The following is a 20109-nucleotide window of genomic DNA, read 5'->3' as shown; positions in this document are numbered from 1 at the left end:
CTCACGTCAGGGTCCGGCAGTAGACAATAAAAACACAAGACACACAATTACAATTTTAACACAAACAGCCATCACAGTGATTGCTCCAGGCACACCCTCACTGTGATGGAAGGCAAATAAAAGTCTTATCTCATTTTAAATACATTTGGACGGATACATGAATAGGAAAGGTTTATGGGCCAAACATGGGCAGGTGCAACCAATAGTGGCGTTTTGGTCGGTGTGGGCAAGTTGGGCCAAAGGGCTTGTTTCCATGCTATGATCCTATGTGTAGAATTCACTATTCTAATCTTCCTATTTCATGCACCAGCAGAGAAGGGCAATGATCCTGTCCAGAATTGGTTATAAAGAAGAGTGACAATGACCCAGTGGCATCAGACTGTTTATTTCTCCCCATGTGATGAAATTCCACTTGGCAATTTCCAGCATTAAAGCAGATATGATTCGGAACTCAACAGTGGTCAATTACTCAATATATTTTTCTGCCATGGAAGAAATAGTAACAAGACCATTATTAATGATATTGAAGGAGCTATGTTTCCCTTTAGAACAGAGGGGTTTGCAAGGAGATCAGGTAGAAGTATTTGAAATTATTAAGGGCTAAGATACTGAAGTAGTTAGAAATAAATTGTTTCCAGTTGATGACGTTTAAGAGCAAAAGATCATGGAATGAAAGTAATTGGCAAAAGAGCTAAAAGTGTGATATGATGAAAATGTTCTTACAGCGAGGCATTAGGCTCTGAAGTGGTAAAAAATAAAGGCTGATTTAATTGAAGGATTAAGAGGGAGCTGGATAAGTATCTGGAAAGAAAGACTCTGAAAAGTGATGGGGAGATGAAGTAATAGGACTAATTGGTTTGCTTTTGCGTAGAGTTGACTCTTTCCTGTGCAATCTGTGATTCTTCATTGCCTTTCATAATAACTGAAAATGGACTGAAAATTTGTCAAATACTATATACCTGGACCAAAACACAAAGTACAAGAGTAACACAGTGGGCAGCATCTGTGGAAGATCTCTACTTGAAACGTTGCCTATCGATTCCCTCCACAGATGCTTCCTGGTCCACTGTTACTCCAGAATTTTGTGATTTGCTCAAGATTTCAGCACCTTTACTCAATACTAGTCATCATTACATGTGTAGAATCCATCAAAATATAATGTCTCATGATTTATCTGATGAACGCTAAATTCATGGGTGCTACCTTGCTACAAGTTACTGTTCCATTTCAATGGCTCACTACAGCATTACTGAATAGCAATCCATTTTTTTTAAATTGCATGTTTATTTGCTCTATTGCATATTTTAAACCCAGCTGAACACTTCTGTTGGAGTGGTAAATCTTTCTATTTGCCAAAAGCTGAAAAAAAATAACATCACATCCAAGCACCTTTTTTCAATGTAAATTACTTGCATCTCTCTGCACCATTAATTAAATGGAGAAAAGCAATAACAGGTGGAGAATGCAATAGAACACAATGATCCATTTGTACTTTTCTGAGAAGCATTCAAGAAAATTACAATGCCTACTGGTGAGGATTAAAAACATCCTATTGAGACTTTGGAGTTTACTGGAGGTTCTGTGCATAAAGACCTGTTACTGCAGATATGTATTAAATTTTAGAGTACTTGATTTCAAGCAATCGAGTAGGAGGAAAGAGCAAATGGGAAACTTGATAACAGTTTGCAGAACTGAATGCAGAACTGCCGACTAATCTAAAGTAAAGGAAAGAAAATAAGTTATTTTTTTTAAACAGAAAACAGAGTAGAACTTTTGTTTTTTGCAGAATTATTATTGCAAACTTAAAGAGTGAAGAGTATAGGATTCACAACATCAGAATTCTGAAGGAATTGATTGCAGGGTTTTGGAATTCCCCAGGATGGGCTAAGGAACAAACCAGCATCTCATTGCAGCCCTAAAGTCTAATTCCTATATATAATAAGGGACAATGGTTGTAACCTATTTGGATTTCAGAAAGGCATTTGATACGGTCCAGCATAATTGCCTAAAGCATTGGGTGGGAGCCTCGGGAATAGGTAGGAATGAAAGGGCAAATGAATGGTAAGTGGATTTTATTGTCCATAACACATAGGAGAAAAATTAGGCCATTCAGCCAATCGTGTCTTTTCTGCCATTCTATCATGGCTGATCTATTTTTCCCTCTTAACCACATTCTCGTGCCATTCTCCCCGTAACCTTTGATGTACTATAACAACATTTATAATAATATAATAATTATCAAGAACCAATCAATCTCTGCCTTAAGAATACCCAATCTCAAATTAGAGATTATGTAAAAGCAAACACATATGAAATTAGAAATAGAAAGACAGAGATTTTAGATGAATGTCTAAATAAACACCCAAATACAGAAAAATTGATATCATATATTTATAATATTTTACTGGAAAACGACGCTCCAACGACAGAAATATATAGACAGTCATGGGAAAATGAATTAGGTCAAATTATTAGACCTGAGATATGGGATGAAAGTTTACAACACATACATCACTGTTCGCTAAATGCTAGACACTCTCTTATACAATTTAAAATATTACATAGACTACATTATTCAAAAACTAAATTACACAGTATTTTTCCAAATATATCTGCCATTTGTGATAAATGTCAGCAATTGGAAGCTAATTTAACGCATATATTTACAAACTGTGAAAAAATCACTAAATTCTGGACAGAAATATTCAAAATAATTTCGAATGTGATTAATATGAAGCTGACCCCTGACTCAAATTTAATAATACTGGGAATATTAGAAACAGATCAATTAACAACAACGAATCAAATAATTTTTATTGATTATAGCTTAATAATTGGGAAAAAATTAATACTGAAATTTTGGAAAGGTCCTACATCCCCCACAATTAAAATGTGGATTACAGGAATGTCGGAGACACTCCATCTGGAAAGATTGAGACTTGTACTCATGGACAGGTTGATTCTTTTCAGAGGAATATGGTCTCCATTTATCGTATATTTAAAGGGTCAAAATGGCTTGGTGCGAGGACCTGACCGCGGCCTGAATAATGGAATGGAGGAAGAATTATGAATTGTAAATCATCGATATATCTCCAATGATGGATAACTTTTTTAATACTCCATTCATTTCTCCAATTTGGACTTCTTATTTTTATTTTATTTTTCTCTATCTTTTCCTCTTTGAAAAATAAAAAAAGTATAGAAATGTATAAGATATAATAATTTATTAATATGTACTTATGCTTAATAAAAATATTTATCAAAAAAAAGAATACCCAATCTCTTGCCCTCCACAGCTATCTGTGGCAGTTGTTGAATGCACATACTGTATATGGTGAAGTACAGATACAATGAAAATCATGCTTGCTGCAGTATTACAGGCACACAGACTCGGAACACACAAAATATAAATTGTACATAGTATATCGGAATGCAGAATGCATAACCTGCTAGCTTGTTGGCAGCCAGGTTACCGCGGATCATTCCAATATTGCAGGTGTGATGTTGATTATATACAAAATAACTGCTGATCAATGGAGCAGACAGGGATTTTGAAGATTTCGCACTTGGGTTACGAAAAGCAGCTGTAATGCTGCCAGGCCCTTTGTTTTTTTAAAGAAATTCGATATTTTACATGCTAACTTGAGGGTATAATACAACAAACCAAGAGGATCTATATTATCTATTTAGTCCTGGTGAGAACATCTACAGATCTTTGACAACCTTGTTTTCCTTATTTCAAAAAGGTAGATAGTGATTGGAGGGCTTTCCTTTGGGAATTGCCAAAATCTTAAAACCAATTCTTTCAGAATTCTGGTGTTGTCAATTTTAAACTTTACACCCTTTTAGTTTACAATAATAATTCTGCAACAAAATAACACTTAGGCTTTCTTTTCAATTTAGAATAAACAGGAGAGGTGCAAGATTAGGGTTCATTTGTGATCTTGATAGTTGAAAGAGAAGGAAGCCATATCCATTAGAATTTACAACTTAGACTTGCCAGTACAAGGTAAGGTCAGGCTACAGTTAGCTTAGTACAGTAGGGGTACAGTTTGGAAATTAAGCTAATTGAAAGATGATGATGTGCGTCTTCTGGAAAACTGCCAAAACAGGAAGAAATAATGTCTCATGCAATCAGCTTGGGTCAGAATGATTTAGGAGAGGACCATATTTTGTACTTGATCCCTATCACAAGATAACGATTGATAGAAGGACCTGGCCCAACAAAAGAAAAGGATATTTAGACGGTGGTTCCAGAAAAAAATAGATAGAGGTAGAGCGGACAGAATAATTTCTCAATAAACCCACACACATTTATTATTTTGATGAGATCATTTTTTATAAAAGGTAAAACCTTATATTAATAGAGGAAGACATTCTGACAATGAAGGGGGCATAGTGTCAATTAACGGAGGTGATTTGGGGAAATAAACAGTTATTGGTGCGCAGAAAATGTATTCAGTTAATTGGGTAGAAGAAAAGAGGTACAAAAAATCTATTAGTCTTGGGCATACAGCATATAATCAGTCCCTTTGGCCCACAACCATTGTATTTAGCCAGAGCAGTTCCATTTGTCCACACTTGGTCCATTCTATATTTGTTTATTGGACTTACTAGATTTATCTTGACTTCATCCCCACTTGCTATATTCCTAACTTACTAAACGCCACACCCTTACCCATCATCAAATTAATTTAAATCCTTTTTCATACTGAAACATATTTGGTTCTTGGAAGATGAGAATCTGATGTTAAAGCTGAAAGAATGAAAAGAAATATTAATAATAAAGTCCTGTGTCTTTTGGAATGATAATACTGAGGGGAGGTACATCAGAAATATTTAAAGTTCCAAAAGCAGGTTGAATTCCCTTCAGCTAGATATGGGAAAGTTGTTCAATCAATCAACAAATTCTGACAGGTCAGTGTGCGTATTGTTAGAGGGGAATTAGTTAAGCTTCTGTTAAACAAAGAATCAAAGGGATCTCAGCCACCTTTGTGTGGGAGAGAAGTGTAGAGAGTTCTATGTTGCAGAAGCCGAACACAAGCTCTCAGTTGAAATAAAGTGTCTTTACTTACAGCACAAAGATGTGAAAATTTAAGTGAAATTGTGGACGAGAGCTGTTTTGGGATGGAAGGGGTCGATGATCCATCAAAGGTCAAGACTGTGGAGGTGTTTACAGATAATATTAAACATGGATTTCTGGATGTGATGAGAACACTGCCTCGAAATGTTGGATAGCTTTAAATATATCTTTGACTCTGGGTGTTTTTCTGAATTATGTATTTCAGTTGAAATCTCTGTGGAATGAGAAGGGAGGAACTGCAGATGCTGGTTTAAACTGAAGATAGACGTAAAGCTGGAGTAACTCAGTGGGTTAGACAGCACCTCTGGAGAAAAGGAATAAGTGATGATTCGTGTTGAGGCTCAGTCTGAAGAAGGGTCTTGAGCTGAAACGTCACTTATTCCTTTTCTCCAGAGATGCTGTCTGACCCACTTGGTTACTCCAGCTTTTTGTGTCTATCTCGGTGGAATGAGTTGGAGTAAGAGAGATTTGTTCAGGAAATATATGGAATTAAATTTGCCTAACACCTTATTCAATACAAGAGGGAATCATAAACCATTGAGGGTGGATGAAGCAAATGGAAATCCTGTCAGTGAGTGCAGCGGAGCTTCTTCAAGATTGCCATTCCTTGAAGAGAAGTGGTGGTAAATGTAACAGTAAATGAAAATCAAATGCAGAAAATCTGAAAAACAAAACAGAAATGCTATTCAGTGTATTTCTGGTCACCCCATTACATGAAGAATGTGGAAGCTTTGGAGAGGATGCAGAAGAGGTTTACCAGAGTGCTGTCTAGATTATAAGGTATTAACTAAAAGGAGAGGTTTGGATAAATTACACTGGAACCAGAGGCTGTGAGGAGGCTTGATAGATGTGTATATAATGATGAGAGGCATGGGCAGGATAGACAGAACCCTTATGAAACCCAGGGTAGAAATGTCAGACTTGAGGGCATAACCTTAAGTTGAGAGGGGCAATGTTTAAAGGAGACGTGCGGGCTAAATGTTTACAGAGAAAATGATGGGTACCTGGATTGAACAAAACTAGGGGTATTGTTAGTGGCAGACATGAGGCATTTAGAGGCTATTAGATGTACACATAGTGGCATTTAGAGGCTATTAGATGTGCACATAGTTATGGAGGGAGGTGGATCACGTGCAGGCAGAGGAAATTAGTTTAACCTGGCATCGTGTTTTCCTTGTGGGACAAAGAGGCTGTTCTTGTGCTGTAGTGTTCTGTGTTCAATGTTACAGGTCAAACAACATTATGAAAAAAGAAACAGTGAGTGTTTCAGGTCAATAAACCGTTCAAGAGAATGGGGTTTCAGATCAGGCTCTCTAATACCCTGCAAAGTGTCGGGTGCATAGGTTGTATTAGATGTACAGTATTTATTTCATATTTAGCTAATTTTGTATTACTTGCTCACGTATTCATTTTCCACTGCTCCTCAGTGTTTAATCCATGTAATATATGTGCTGCGCGGCACTCAGTTTTAGAAATAACTACAAAAGCATGAATTGTTGTAGCTTCTGGTTATGTAGCGAACTACTAAATGCGTTCAAAGGCATCGCACTTTAAGGGCACACCTCATTATAGAGCTTAAGCAGCTTTGCTATGTATTTCCATGGCTAAAGCAAGACAGCATTATTGCCTTCAGAGAGAGAGGCTTCCCGATGGACTGCCATTTCTCGCAATAATTAAACTTAGCCTTTGTGAAGTAATTTACAAATCTATCGCCTGAACTACTTTCTAGATTGATGGCTGCATCTACTAATATTGGAGCCATTGTATAAATTAGGAACCATTTTTGCAAAGAAACTGGACCATGAATATTACCAGCATTCTTTCTTTAGTGGTCTAATATCTCACTCCACCATGCATTGCTTAACTGCAATTCAGCTCCTTTGAAATGTCAATGAAATTCCTAGACTATTCTATCATGATTTTGTTACCTCATTTTAAATCACCCTCTCCCTCTCCCTCTCCCTCTCCCTCTCCCTCTCCCTCTCCCTCTCCCTCTCCCTCTCCCTCTCCCTCTCCCTCTCCCTCTCCCTCTCCCTCTCCCTCTCCCTCTCCCTCTCCCTCTCCCTCTCCCTCTCCCTCTCCCTCTCCCTCTCCCTCTCCCTCTCCCTCTCCCTCTCCCTCTCCCTCTCCCTCTCCCTCTCCCTCTCCCTCTCCCTCTCCCTCTCCCTCTCCCTCTCCCTCTCCCTCTCCCTCTCCCTCTCCCTCTCCCTCCCCCTCTCCCTCTCCCCCCCCTCCCTCTCCCCCCCCCAAACTCCCTCCCCCTCTCTATCCTCTCCCCCCTCTCCTCTCTGACCCTTCTCTCCAATCAAGATGTGATGTAGCCAGACAGTATGCTTTCTACCATACAGCTGCAGTTGCTCCATAGAGAATTCAGCAGCTGAATATATGCAATCCTAAACCTATGACCTGTCCATTGTCTGCCATAGTTTAATTCATTGTACCCCCAAACAGTGTAACTCATCATTAGGGTTAGAAATGATTTTGACGTGTTTACAATGTTAATATATTTTGTATCATGAAATTTTATAAAAGCAATACTTCTGATTTATTCTAGACTGAAAAACTTGGCTGTAAAACCTTGTTTCTCTGCACTTGTCTGAAGCTAATAGTTAGTGTTTTTGTGCAGTAGAGTAAAATATGTGACCTGCATGTGGAAGCATTCAAAGTTCCTGCTAACTTCTTCACCAGGGTGGCATCAGAGAGCAGAGGCCTTTAAAGGTTGTGCAGTAGCACATCTCTAGAATTATGATGATTTCTTCCAGTTTCCAGCAAACTACCACTGTGAGAGCACAGTAGTGTGAGCATGTGTGGGAAGCAGATAAATATATGTACCTTCACTGGGAGCTCTGCTGTACCGACCCAATCAACGGCTGTTCACAAAGCAGATAACAAGCCGCCTTTAATTCCATGTTGGTAGTGGGTGGAATGCACACAGGAATCACTACAGTGCAACTCTAATAAATATTTCAATTTCAGATGCTATTGATACTGCGGACTGAAAATAAACTTAAATAGAAACTGCAGCAGTAAATTTTTAATGCCCATGTCAAAAAGAGCTTGGGGGAAGCCATGGGGATCAGAAGAGAATTCAGATCTTTTATAATTAGCTTATTAAGGTATGCATATTAAGACTTTCTGTGTCACTTGAATTAGTTGGATCCAGATGAAAAATATATCAATGTTGAAAAAAGGAGTTTCATCTGAAGGGATTGAAAGGAGAATTGATATCTGCAGTGGATAGTGAAAACCTGCTTTGTCATTCCCCAAACCATCTGACTTCAAACATTCATTGTCTCAACATGATGTGATTGTAGCAATTTTTCATTACTCACTGATGCTACCCCACCAGGAGCTGCACAACTGGCATTCTGTGGCAAAATGGAAACTGTATTAATTTATGAAATGAATGGGAGACTGGGGCTGATATCACTGCACCATTACTACACTTAGACACTGTATTGTAAAGTGCACACTGTATGCACAAACAAATACATTTGCGGATAGGTACACATGGACATAAACAATGAAGCAAGGATATACATAACTCCATCCCACAAAAGTCCTTTCCTCAATAGCTCCCTTGCATTCAGCAAACCTTGTATGCAACACCACCCCACTCATCTGAACTGGCAACCCTTACAGACAACCCGGTCCTCTCACAAACCTTCATTGTACATAACCTCCTCATTGTAACCATTGTGATTAAAAAAAGGAGGGAAAGCGAAGTAAATGAATCATAGATCCGTTATTCTGACATGAGTTGTCAACTAGCTACTTACACCCATAATCAAACACATGGTAACAGTAAAGTCAGAAAAATATATAATTTGGTAGAATCAAGTTACAAAGGAATATCACATTCGATAAGATAGTGTGGGATTGAAGTCTCTTGTTGAGAATATATCGGTTATAAATGATCACATTTATTCAGTTGATTTGAAATTTTTTCTGTGATGATATATTCATGTATCATACCATTCCCTATATTTATTTTAGCAAAGCTGAAACTTATGAAGTACGTTTATTGGAGTAAGCGGTCCCAAGTTGCTTAACAGAAGTTGTGGTACAACAATTCCCTCCATGCAATATTGAAGATATTAGGGTAAATGACCATGACCAAAGGTTTGATGAAAGAGACAATTTTTTAAAAGAACCTTGAAGTAAGAGAATGAGTTGAAGAGTCCAAGATGTTTAGGGAGGGAATGGCTGAGCATTGTTAATAAATGAGTAAAATCATACATGCAAATCCAGATATCACAAATGTGTAATTTTAGAAGAGGAACTGGAAATGGTGAGTGATGAAATAGCATAAGGATTACAACACAACAATGAGACTTCTGAAGTCAAAGCACAAGTTAATGGATGCCAGTATAGGTCAGAGGGCAGAGTTGATTAATTAGATGGTGGAGTTAAAATCTAGGCAGCAGAGTTTGGCATGAGCTCAAGTTTATAGAAGGTTGTATGAACATTGACTTCTCCAACTTTAGATAGTTCCTCTGTCCCTCTCTTCCCCTCCCCAGTCCTCCCTCTATCTTCCTGTCTCCATCTATATCCTTCCTTTGTCCCGCCCCCCTGACATCAGTCTGAAGAAGGGTCTCGACCCGAAACGTCACCCATCCCTTCTCTCCTGAGATGCTGCCTGACCTGCTGAGTTACTCCAGCATTTTGTGAATAAATACCTTCAAGTTTATAGAAAGTAAGTGGAAAGTAGATTTTCTTTAAGGAACCATTCCCCAGTCATTTTATTCACTGGTCCAAGTTACCATTCAAAGAAGTAGTTGGAATTATTTTTCCATCACCATATGCGCTGTTAAATACACTGCAATCAAAAGAATTAATGCAGGGTTTTATGTTGTTGGAATACAAGGCAGCCACACTGATATGCTGCAGCTCCAGTCTTGTTTGGAGTGCTGTGAAAACAATGCACAATCAATAGGATCCATGATAACTTGAACATTTATCCTATTGGTAATTCGATAATATTCTGCAAACAGAATCATGATGATCTGCTTGAAATGCAAATATATCTAGTCCAAATCTAAGGTAGACACAAAATGCTGGAGTAACTCAGCGGGTCAGGCAGTATCTCAGGAGAGAAGGAATGGGTGATGTTTCGGGTCGAGACCCTTCTTCAGACTGATGTCAGGGGACAAAGATAGGATGTAGTAGAAGACAGCAAGACAGCGGGAGAACTGGGAAGGGGGAGGGGAAAGAGAAGGACAAAATCTGATCAGAGTTGGAACCACTAGGAAGTTGATCCATTAACAAAGGGAAAGCAAGACCATGAAAATTAAGGAAAACAAAAATCTTTCCTAAATCTTGAGTGTTCAACTTGATAATCTATTACAACCCTTAAAAATTCAGTTGCAGTTTAATTATGATAATATATCTGAGCCAGTTATGATTTAGATATAAAAACCTAGCATTATATTCATATTCAATTGTTTTAGTGACACTAGCTGCATTATGTTAATCATATTACACCCAGCATTATTTTGATTTAGTAATAGGACTTGTGTCTGATGTAAAGGAACCGTCTTATCATTTGTCACATGTCTGTTGATCTGATGAGTCCATGTTGCCTTATCCGTGGCTTCATTTCAACAGATTTAAAGAGTTCAGTAAATAAATCATTTAAGTAAAGTCAATCATTGCTCTCACGTATCTATGTTCATAAAAAGTATGAAATGATTAACTGAGACAAGTTTATGTTTCATTAGTGAAGATAATCTCCTAATTATGTCATGATTGAGCGCCATAAGGTTCCTCAGCAGGGATATACAAATGGTTATTTCTCTCATTATTTCTCTCATAAGCTACCTTATGTCATGAAGAAGCTAGTGATTTTAAATAGCTCAATTTCTTTCAGTATTTTGACTTTTGCACAAAAATTGATGAAAGTATTTATCAGTTCTGCAATTTTTTTTCCAACAATGCTGGAAAAGACGTGAATTAGTGGCACAGGTTATTTCCCACTAAATCATGTCGTGGGAAATAAACAAGATAGTTATGAGAGAAAAGCGCAGAAATTGCTGGAAATATTTAACAGATATGATAGATTTAGTCTGAATCATTAATTCTGTTTCATTTTCAACTGATGCTGCCTGAACTACTGACTGATTCCAGAGTTTTCAGTTTTGCCATTCAAAGTTACCATTCCATGCCAGATTCCATGAATATTTTCCATAAGATCAGCAAATAAATATGTTAATTTCATGGGACGAGCTTAGATAAGGCACCTTGGTCGGCATGGACGGGTTGGGCTGAAGAGCTTATTTCTGTGCTCTATGACTGAGTTTCCTACATCATAATTGGAATTATACTTCAAAAGTTTTTAATTGTCCATAAAGTGTTTTGGGCAACCTGTGGTTCTTCTCCCTGGGAAGGAAGCCTCCTCAAGGAATCAATTTTCAACATTATTTTGTGCTAGACCAAGTGGACCCGTTGGGCCCAAACCTCTCCTGCATTGGTGCAGCACCCTCTCCTCCCCCCCCCCTCCCCTCTCCCCCTCCCCTCTCCTTCTAGCCAATACACTCCAATCCAGACAGCATTCTGGTAAACCTCGCTGCGAAGCCTCCAATTGTTCCTGAAATGTTCTCTGTTTTGTAGGACACTGATTTTCTGTAGAACGAATGGTGTTGGAGCCATTTATGTTTAGACTAGCTACTGTTGGCATATTATATTATTTTGTCTAGATATATCTTGCCATATTATTTTGGACACTTGGGGGAGGTCGTTAGATGAACAGGGTGGTGTATATATGGGCATAACAGACTGGGAGTGGTCAGATACAGGGAGGGAGAGTATACAGTTCTTAGCAGACATGCGACCAGACCTGCGACCAGACATGGACAGACCATCGACTGGAAAGACCTGAGACCAGGGACCAGACCAGGGACAGAGCAGCCAGCTACGACTTGTATGCGGAATAAGTATAGCCTGGTATGTTCATCTCCTTGTTTGTACAACTACTTCAATAAACAACTAATTAAACTGGAAAAACGACTGGAAGATCTGTTCTGTTCGGGTTTGTGTACGAATGACTCCGACTCCCTGTTTAGTAAAGGCAATTAGAAAAGAGTTTACTGGAAAAGTCTGGAAGTTGCCATTACAAATGGTACAAAGGTTATTTTGTTATAACTACTCTCCGTCCCAGGATTGAAACTTTCAAATCATGGATTAAACTGATCTGTTAAAAGTGAAGCCTTTTTCCTGCAGTATGCATAGTACTGGGACAGATTGAATTGTGATCTGTATCCTGCTCCATTGGCACAAATTGAGTGTGTGCAAGGTCTTTGCACAAATTATCTTAAAAACAATGAAGGGAAAAACACTTACATTCTCAATGTTTCATTTTCACATCCAATGTTTGTTCAAAATATGCATTGAGCAATTGATAGTAAAATATATCAATAAGTTTCTGACAGTAAAATCTCTATTTAATTGCTAATTAACCTATCTCCAAAATAATTGCATGTATTAATATCGAACAATTCAAAGCTTTGGTGTAATAAATTGATTAGATTGCCAATTTCATGCATATTTTACCATCCTTAGCTTTAATTTATAAATTATTTTGATTACCAATTACCTCTTGTTGCATTTATTATTAATTAAATTATTAGCCACAAGGTCTAAGTGCTGATGTCTGACTTCAGTTTGGAAGTACATCTTTTTTTTTAAATGAACTTGTTTAAAGGTTAAGTATTTATTTAATTGGATTTCAATTTATACAATAATTCATAGAAAAAACTATGCTGTAATTTATTATTCAACATATTGCTGTGTAGCCAGCCAAGTGAATAAAGAAATAGAGTTAGGATTCGGGCTGAAGAGTGCTATTTTTTTAAGTAACACTTAAATGCTAGTAAGAGTTATTGTCACTTAATTATTTTCTGCTACCAAGTACTCCATTAAATTTATGTTTCCATTGTAAATCTCTCTTTTCACTTTATCAAAATTATTACCCAACCCAACCTTTTGAGATACATTTTTTTTCTCTCCTACAGCAATGGATTAGAAAAATAAACTGCGCATACTAGAAATCTGTAATAATGGTTGGCACAGTGATGCAGCTGGTTGAGCTGCTGCCTCATGGTGCCAGAGACCCAGGGTCAATCCTGATCTCTGGAGCTGTCTGTATAGAGTTTGCACGTTCTCCCTGTGACCTTGTGGGTTTCCTCTGGGTACTCCAGTTTCCTCCCACATCCCATGGACGCATGGGTTAACAAGTTAATTGGCCTCTATAAAATTGCCCCAAGTGTGCGGGGAATGGATGAAGCAGTAGGCTAACATAGAACTAGTGCAAGCAGATGATCCACGTGGATTAGGTGAGCCAATGTACCTGTTTCCATGCTGTATCTTTCAATCAATCAGTCCAGTCCAGACGACGTTCCTCTGAATCTTTAAACTAACATTAAACTATCAACAGAAATTGGAGAAATATTTGGCAGTTCTGATAGCTTCTATAATGGGGAAAGTCAAATTAATTTTTCAGCGCTAGTCCTAATTTAATTTCCCTCACACACTGCTGTGTTCACAACATTTTCTGTGTTTACTTCTGATTGTTTATGATTCTTTCATTAGATTAAAGGTTTTACATTCCTGTCTTCTATTTTTGCTGATATTGTTGCTATGTAGTCTCATAATTAGTGTTTGTTCACACATGGGTTTGACTCTTTTTCAGCTATCTAAAAACAAATAGCTATAGAATGTAATAGCAGTAGGGTTGTAGTGGTGATTGTCCAACTTGCCACTATTTACTAGGATTGTCTTGGTGTAAAGCACCTTGAGGTGCATGTTCACAGCTCCCTGCAAATGGTGGAATTTGTTAAATGCATCCCGGGTGTGTTTTTACAGCAGTATACAGACAGTCTACATGGAAAGGAGCTGTACTTGATATTTTAGGTAAGGAGGCAAGGAAAGTGGTGGAAGGTTTGTGGTGGAGCACTTTGTGAATATGGTCCACAACTCGATAAGATTTAAGGAAGTCCTGGAAAAGTACAAGTTGGACCTAGAGCTCCGGTCTTAAATTGGGGGGAGGTCTGATTTCAATAGTGTAAGGCAGGGTAAAGTAGTGTAAGATAGTGAAAAGTAGATTGGGAGTGGCTGTCAGTGGGAAAAACAAATGAGAGTCGGTTAAAAGTGAAAGATAAGAGTTCAGTGGCAGCATGTCCCTGAAAGGATACGAATCAAAAGATGGTAAGATTAGGAAACCTTTGTTAACAAGGGAAATTGAGGATTGATCAGGAAAAAGAAGGAAGTGTATATTAGGTGGAAGAAATTGTTAGTTTATAGTTTGAAGTTTATAGTGGATAATAGGAGAGATCTAAAAAATTAGTTAGGAAGGTCAAAAGGGACCGTGAAATAATCCTGGTCAACAGAATGAAAGAGAATGCCAAAACCTTATTACAAATATATTAGAACTAAGTTAGGGATAAGCAAAAAAAAAGTACAGGCAGACCCGTGAACCTTATGTCAGTGGTAGGAAATCTATGGAAAACATTTTATAGGATTGGATTTATAATCGCTTGAAAAGGAAAGGACTGATTAGGGGAGGTGAATATGGTTTTGTGCGTGAGAATTCCTGCCTCTTAAATCTGATTGAGGTTTTTGAGGGAATTACTAAGAAAATTGATGAAGGCAATAGATATGTTATACATGGACTCTGACAAAGCTTTTTCCCTGCACTAGGCTAGTCCAAACTATTTGGGCATATGGGATCCAAGATGTTTTGGCAAATTCGATCCAAAGTTGGCAAACGATGGAGCTGCAGGATTTGTTTTTCAGTTTAGTTTAGAAATACAGCGCTGAAACAAGCCCACAGGCCCACCGAGTCCGCACCAACCAGCGGTCCCCACATATTAACACTATCCTACCCCCACTAGGGACAATTTTTACATTTACCAAGTCAATTAATCTACAAACCTGTATGTCTTTGGAGTGACTTTCTGACTGGAAGTCTATAACGAGTGGAATACTGCAGAGATTGGTGTTGGGAACTTTGCTTTGCGCCATTTGACTTGGATGAGAATATCTGGGGTCTGATAAGTTGAGTTGTTTATTCCACGAAGATTGGTCGTATTGTAGATAGCTGGATAGTTGTCTAAAGATACAGAGATATAGATCAGCTGGAAAGTTGAGTGGAATGGAATTTAATCCAGGCATGTGTCAGGTAATGCATTAATGGGTTGTCTACTTTTGGCTAGACATGTAAAGTGCGAAGACCTTAGAAATGTTGATGTGCAGAAAGATCTTAAGGTGCAAGTTCACAGCTCCCTGAAAATGCATTAGGATATTAGAATCAAGGGATATGGGGAGAATGCAGGAATGGGGTACTGATTCTGGATGATCAGCCATGATCATATTGAATGAAGGTACTGGCTTGAAGGGCCGAATGGCCTACTCCTGCACTTATTTTCTATGTTTCTATGATAAGGTGGATAAGGTTGTGAAGAAGACATTTAGCTTCCTTGCCTTCGTTGGAAAGGGTATTGAGTGTAAGTGTTTGGAGAGCTGTACAAAACGTTGATGAGGTCACACTTGGAATAGTATGCGGAGTTCAAGTCACTGCATAATGGGAAGGATGAGGTCACGCTATAAAGAGTGCAGAAGTGTTTCACCAGGGTGTTGCCTGGAATGGAAGGGTGCAGTTGCAAGGAATTATTGAATAGGCTGTGATGGTTCTGATTAGAGTGCATGTTGAGATTTATAAAATTATGTTCAGCATATATAGGATAGATTACCACAACCATGTTCCAAGAGTAGTGAAATCCAGATTTAGAGCACACAGGTATAAGGGGAGAGGGGAGATCTGTGGAGCATGTTTTTCTGCAGAGGATGGTGAGTATGTGGAACAAGCTGCCGACAGGTGTGGTGGAGGCAGGTACAATTACAGCATTCAAAAAGCATTTCAACAGGAACAGGTACAAGGATAGGAAAAGAATTGAGGAGAATGGACCAAATGCAGGAAAATGGGAGTAGCATAGATGGGCAATAGGTCAGCATGAAAGAATCGTACTAAATGGCCTGTCACAGCTTAAGGATAAGGGGGAAGTCTTTTAGGACCGAGATGAGAAAACATTTCTTCACACAGAGAGTGGTAAGTCTGTGGAATTCTCTGCCACAGAAGGTAGTTGAGGCCAGTTCATTGGCTATATTTAAGAGGGAGTTAGATGTGGCCCTTGTGGCTAAAGGGATCAGTGGGTATGGAGAGAAGGCAGGTACAGGTTACTGAGCTGGATGATCAGCCATGATCATATTGAATGGCGGTGCAGGCTCGAAGGGCCGAATGGCCTACTCCTGCACCTATTTGCTATGTTTCTATGTTTCCACACTCTATGACTCCATGACATCAGTCAATTGTATGTTCTCTTTCAAACGTTATAATTTCAAAGGTTTATTCACATTTTTAGTTGCTGTAACTTGTGAGAGTTGGCTGAATGTGGCCACATTTCACATTGCCTAATACAATTTCTTCAAAGGAAAAAGGTTGAGGGGGAGATAAAATGGAACTGGATTTTATTGAAAGAAAAAACATAACAGTAGGTCTCTTGGAATAAATTAATTCTTGAATGGGCAGCTATTTCCTTATGGAGCAGTCAACTTTGATTATATATTTGAAGATTTTATATATTTCAATGTGAATAAATTACAATTATGAGTTATTGATGCTCATTAGGATCCATTGCTGTTCGTTAGACTTAATGGACAGTGCTCTCCCAGCTTGATGGCAGCAACTTGGATTATGGATACAAAATACAAGCACAATACCAAAATAATTCCAAAAGTAAAAAATGTATCCTGACCTCTTTTGACCATGATTCCGTCTCTCTGATTTGTGTCCATTTAAAACTGAAAATTGATGTTTGTAAATGTATTAATAATGGCCAAATGCATTAACAGCTGGCTTTTCATCATTATAGTCAGTCATATCTTTCCTGGTGGCAAAGCCATTCATGATTGGCATATTCTTCATGCTGTGAGGAAGACTGCAGATTAGTAATCATGTTACTATTTGTAATACATCACCTCAAAATCATGCTTGTTCTACAGATCTGACAGAACACAGTCATGTAAATGGGATTCAGCAGAGCCGGGTTCAATTTTACGTTGCTATAGAGAAGAAGTCATACTCAATGGTGCTGGTTTGTTCAATGGAGAAGCAGATAGTCTTTAAGTAAAATAAAGATCCAAACCTTTGCACAGTCCCAAACAGCATTTAACAAATATCACAATTATAAAAATTACAAGAACATTGAAAATATAAAGTTGCTGACTAGGATGATGTGCGGACCCGGGGAGAAAATGACCAATGTGTAGATGGATAAATGAAAAATAAATTGCAATTAATAACCAACATTAGTGCAGAGATTGGAATTGATAATAAGTTATTATTATTTGTGTCATTTTTTTCATTTGGTCTAGTTTATGTATTTGCTTCATTCTTGCTTTATTTTGTGAAATTTTCATCCATCATTTCATTTTCAAACTTATTCGTTTGCCCTTCCAGAACTTTTGCTTAATTATTTTTTTTCCACAAACGTTTACATTTATTTAGTTTCATTGGGTTTGTCTTCCATCAAACATTGAATGGAAGTGGGTTCATTGCAGGCAAGTGGGTTGATAAGTATGTATTTAATTATAAAATTTATTTGTGTCCTATTTAAAAACACAACACTGAAACAGATCATTTTACCCAAATGGTCTATGGGAATGTGTATGTACCACACGAGTCCCCTCACTCCATACAATACTTAACTTTTTAACTATAAGCTTCCATTTCCCCCATAAATACATCCATGGTTCATATCATAATGATCCAGTAGCAAAGAGTTCTACATTCTTAACTATTCTCTAGCTAACATAATTAATCCTCAGTTTCTTGCTGGATTCATGTGATTATATTACATTTATAAGCCCCACTTTTAGATTCTCCAAAAATGGAAACATCATATAAATGGCTATTTTGCCAAACTAAGGATTATTTCGAGGCACTTCTTCCCAATACTTTCTCATTAATGGAGTAAAGAGCCAAACTTGCTCAATGCCTATATTGCAGGGATCTGTCTATTGTGCCCGTGTCTCCTTCCCGGTTAACAAGTAGGTGGTGGCACCTTAGAAGGCAAAGTCTAATTAGGCCGTTAGTTTAAGCAAGCGAAATGCACAAAAGCATTTGAGAAGGTTTGCAGTATTTCTGCCACTGCATCAACTGAGCTTTGTGCTTTATTACCCATTACCCATATGAATGCTTGCCTTCATTGCCCGAAGCATTCAATACAGGATTTGGGAAGCCATGTTACAGTTGGTTAGGCTGCAGTTGAAGTATAATGTGCAGTTCTGGTGGTCATGCAATGGGAAGGATGTGATTTAACTAGAAATGTTGCAAACAAGATTCACCACTGTGTTGCCTGCTCTCAGTGTTCTGAGGAGTGAATGGATAAGCTGGGGCTTATTTCCCTTGGGCGGAGATGGTGGACGGGTGACCCAAGAGACATAAAATTATGAGGGGCATACAAAGGGTAAATAGGCACAAAATGTTTCCCAGGGTAGAGGAGACCAAAGTTTGACATAAGTTGAAAATGAGAGGGGAAAGAATGGGATCTGAGTGGCAATTTATTCATGCAGAGGTTATGGGTAAATAGAATAAGCTGTCAGATACAATCACCAAAGTTAGAAGATACCTGGACAAGTACATGGGTCAGAAAGGCTTAGAGGGTATGGGCCAAATGCATGCTAATGGAGTTAGCGTAGATAGGAATTTTGACTGGCATGGTTGAATTGACTGAAGGGTTGGTTTTCTTGCAATATAACTGTGAATCTCTGTCAGGTGAGCAAAGCCAATGAATTATATCCACTTTTGTTGATGATGAAAGACTGGATTGAGTTGTGAAGAGGATGCAGAGAGATTTTAAGAAGGCATAGACAAGCTAAATGATTAAGCCAAGCTTTATTTTTAGATGGGCCGAGTTGAAAATTGTCAATGTTAAAAGGAGCTTAGGTGCCTTTTGATGCAAATTAATGGAAATGAATGTGGTGGTACAGCAAAGAGCAAGGAAGGTAAATAGTATGTTGTCTTCTATTGCAAAAGATATCTTATGAAATTGTACCAGGCCCTGATAAAATGGCGTCTGGAATAATATATACAAATCTGATTACCTACTTAAAAAAGTATGCATTCACAGCAAAGGCAGTATGATGAAAAGCACTGGATTGATTAAGAAGAAAGAGTAAATAGACTAAACCTATACTGTGGGGCGCATTTAGATGAGTGAGCTGTGATCTCATTGAGATATTTAAAAATTCTCATAGGGCTTGATAGTTTCAATAAAGTTATGATATTTTGCTGGAGTTGAGTGCCTATTATCTCATGAGGCACAGTCGAAAAATAAGAAGTTGGATATTCAAGCTTGATGATTAAAAAAAATCTTTACCCAAAGGGTAATGAATCTTTGGAATTCTCTCTGCAAAAGTGCTTTAGAGATTCAGCTATTGACTATATTCAAGTCAGAGACTAATTTCATTTTGGATATTGAAGAGATCAATGGATATGGAGAGTAGAAAAATGGAACTGGGGTGAAAGATCAAGCATGATCATCTTCAATGGCTGAGCATGGGCAAGGAGCTGAATGTTTTATTCCTGCTTTTATTTCTTCTGCTAACTAGATATCCCTTGGAACTAGAGCACAAAAATCTGGTGAACATCTTTCACAGCCTTGATGTCCTCAGTGTTTTAGAACCAGTGAAGATTTTGAGCTTTAGGCGCTACTGTCATTAAAAATACGAAGCTAATTTTAGTTTAATTTAGAGGTACAGCGTGGAAACAGGCCCATCGGCCCACCGAGTACGCGCCGAACAGTGATCCCCGTACACACACTATCTTACACACTAGGGACAATTTATAATCTTTACCGAAGCCAGTTAAACTGCAAACCTGTACATCTTTGGAATGGGGAGGAAACCGGAGCTCTGGGGAAAACCCACGTGGTCATGGGGAGAACGTATAAACTCCGTACAGACAGCACCTG

General features: G+C 38.2%; 1 protein-coding gene across 5 annotated transcripts in view; it reads left to right on the top strand.

The window, feature by feature from the left end:
- The window catches only part of ccser2a (coiled-coil serine-rich protein 2a), a 356049-nt gene that overhangs the window by 244951 nt on the left and 90989 nt on the right, over positions 1-20109 (top strand). The window lies entirely within an intron of this gene.

This window comes from Rhinoraja longicauda, chromosome 35, assembly GCF_053455715.1.
Source record: "Rhinoraja longicauda isolate Sanriku21f chromosome 35, sRhiLon1.1, whole genome shotgun sequence".
Taxonomy (NCBI): domain Eukaryota; kingdom Metazoa; phylum Chordata; class Chondrichthyes; order Rajiformes; family Arhynchobatidae; genus Rhinoraja; species Rhinoraja longicauda.
The sequence above is the reverse complement of the archived record's forward strand: the minus strand, read 5'-3'. Positions and strand labels throughout refer to the sequence as shown.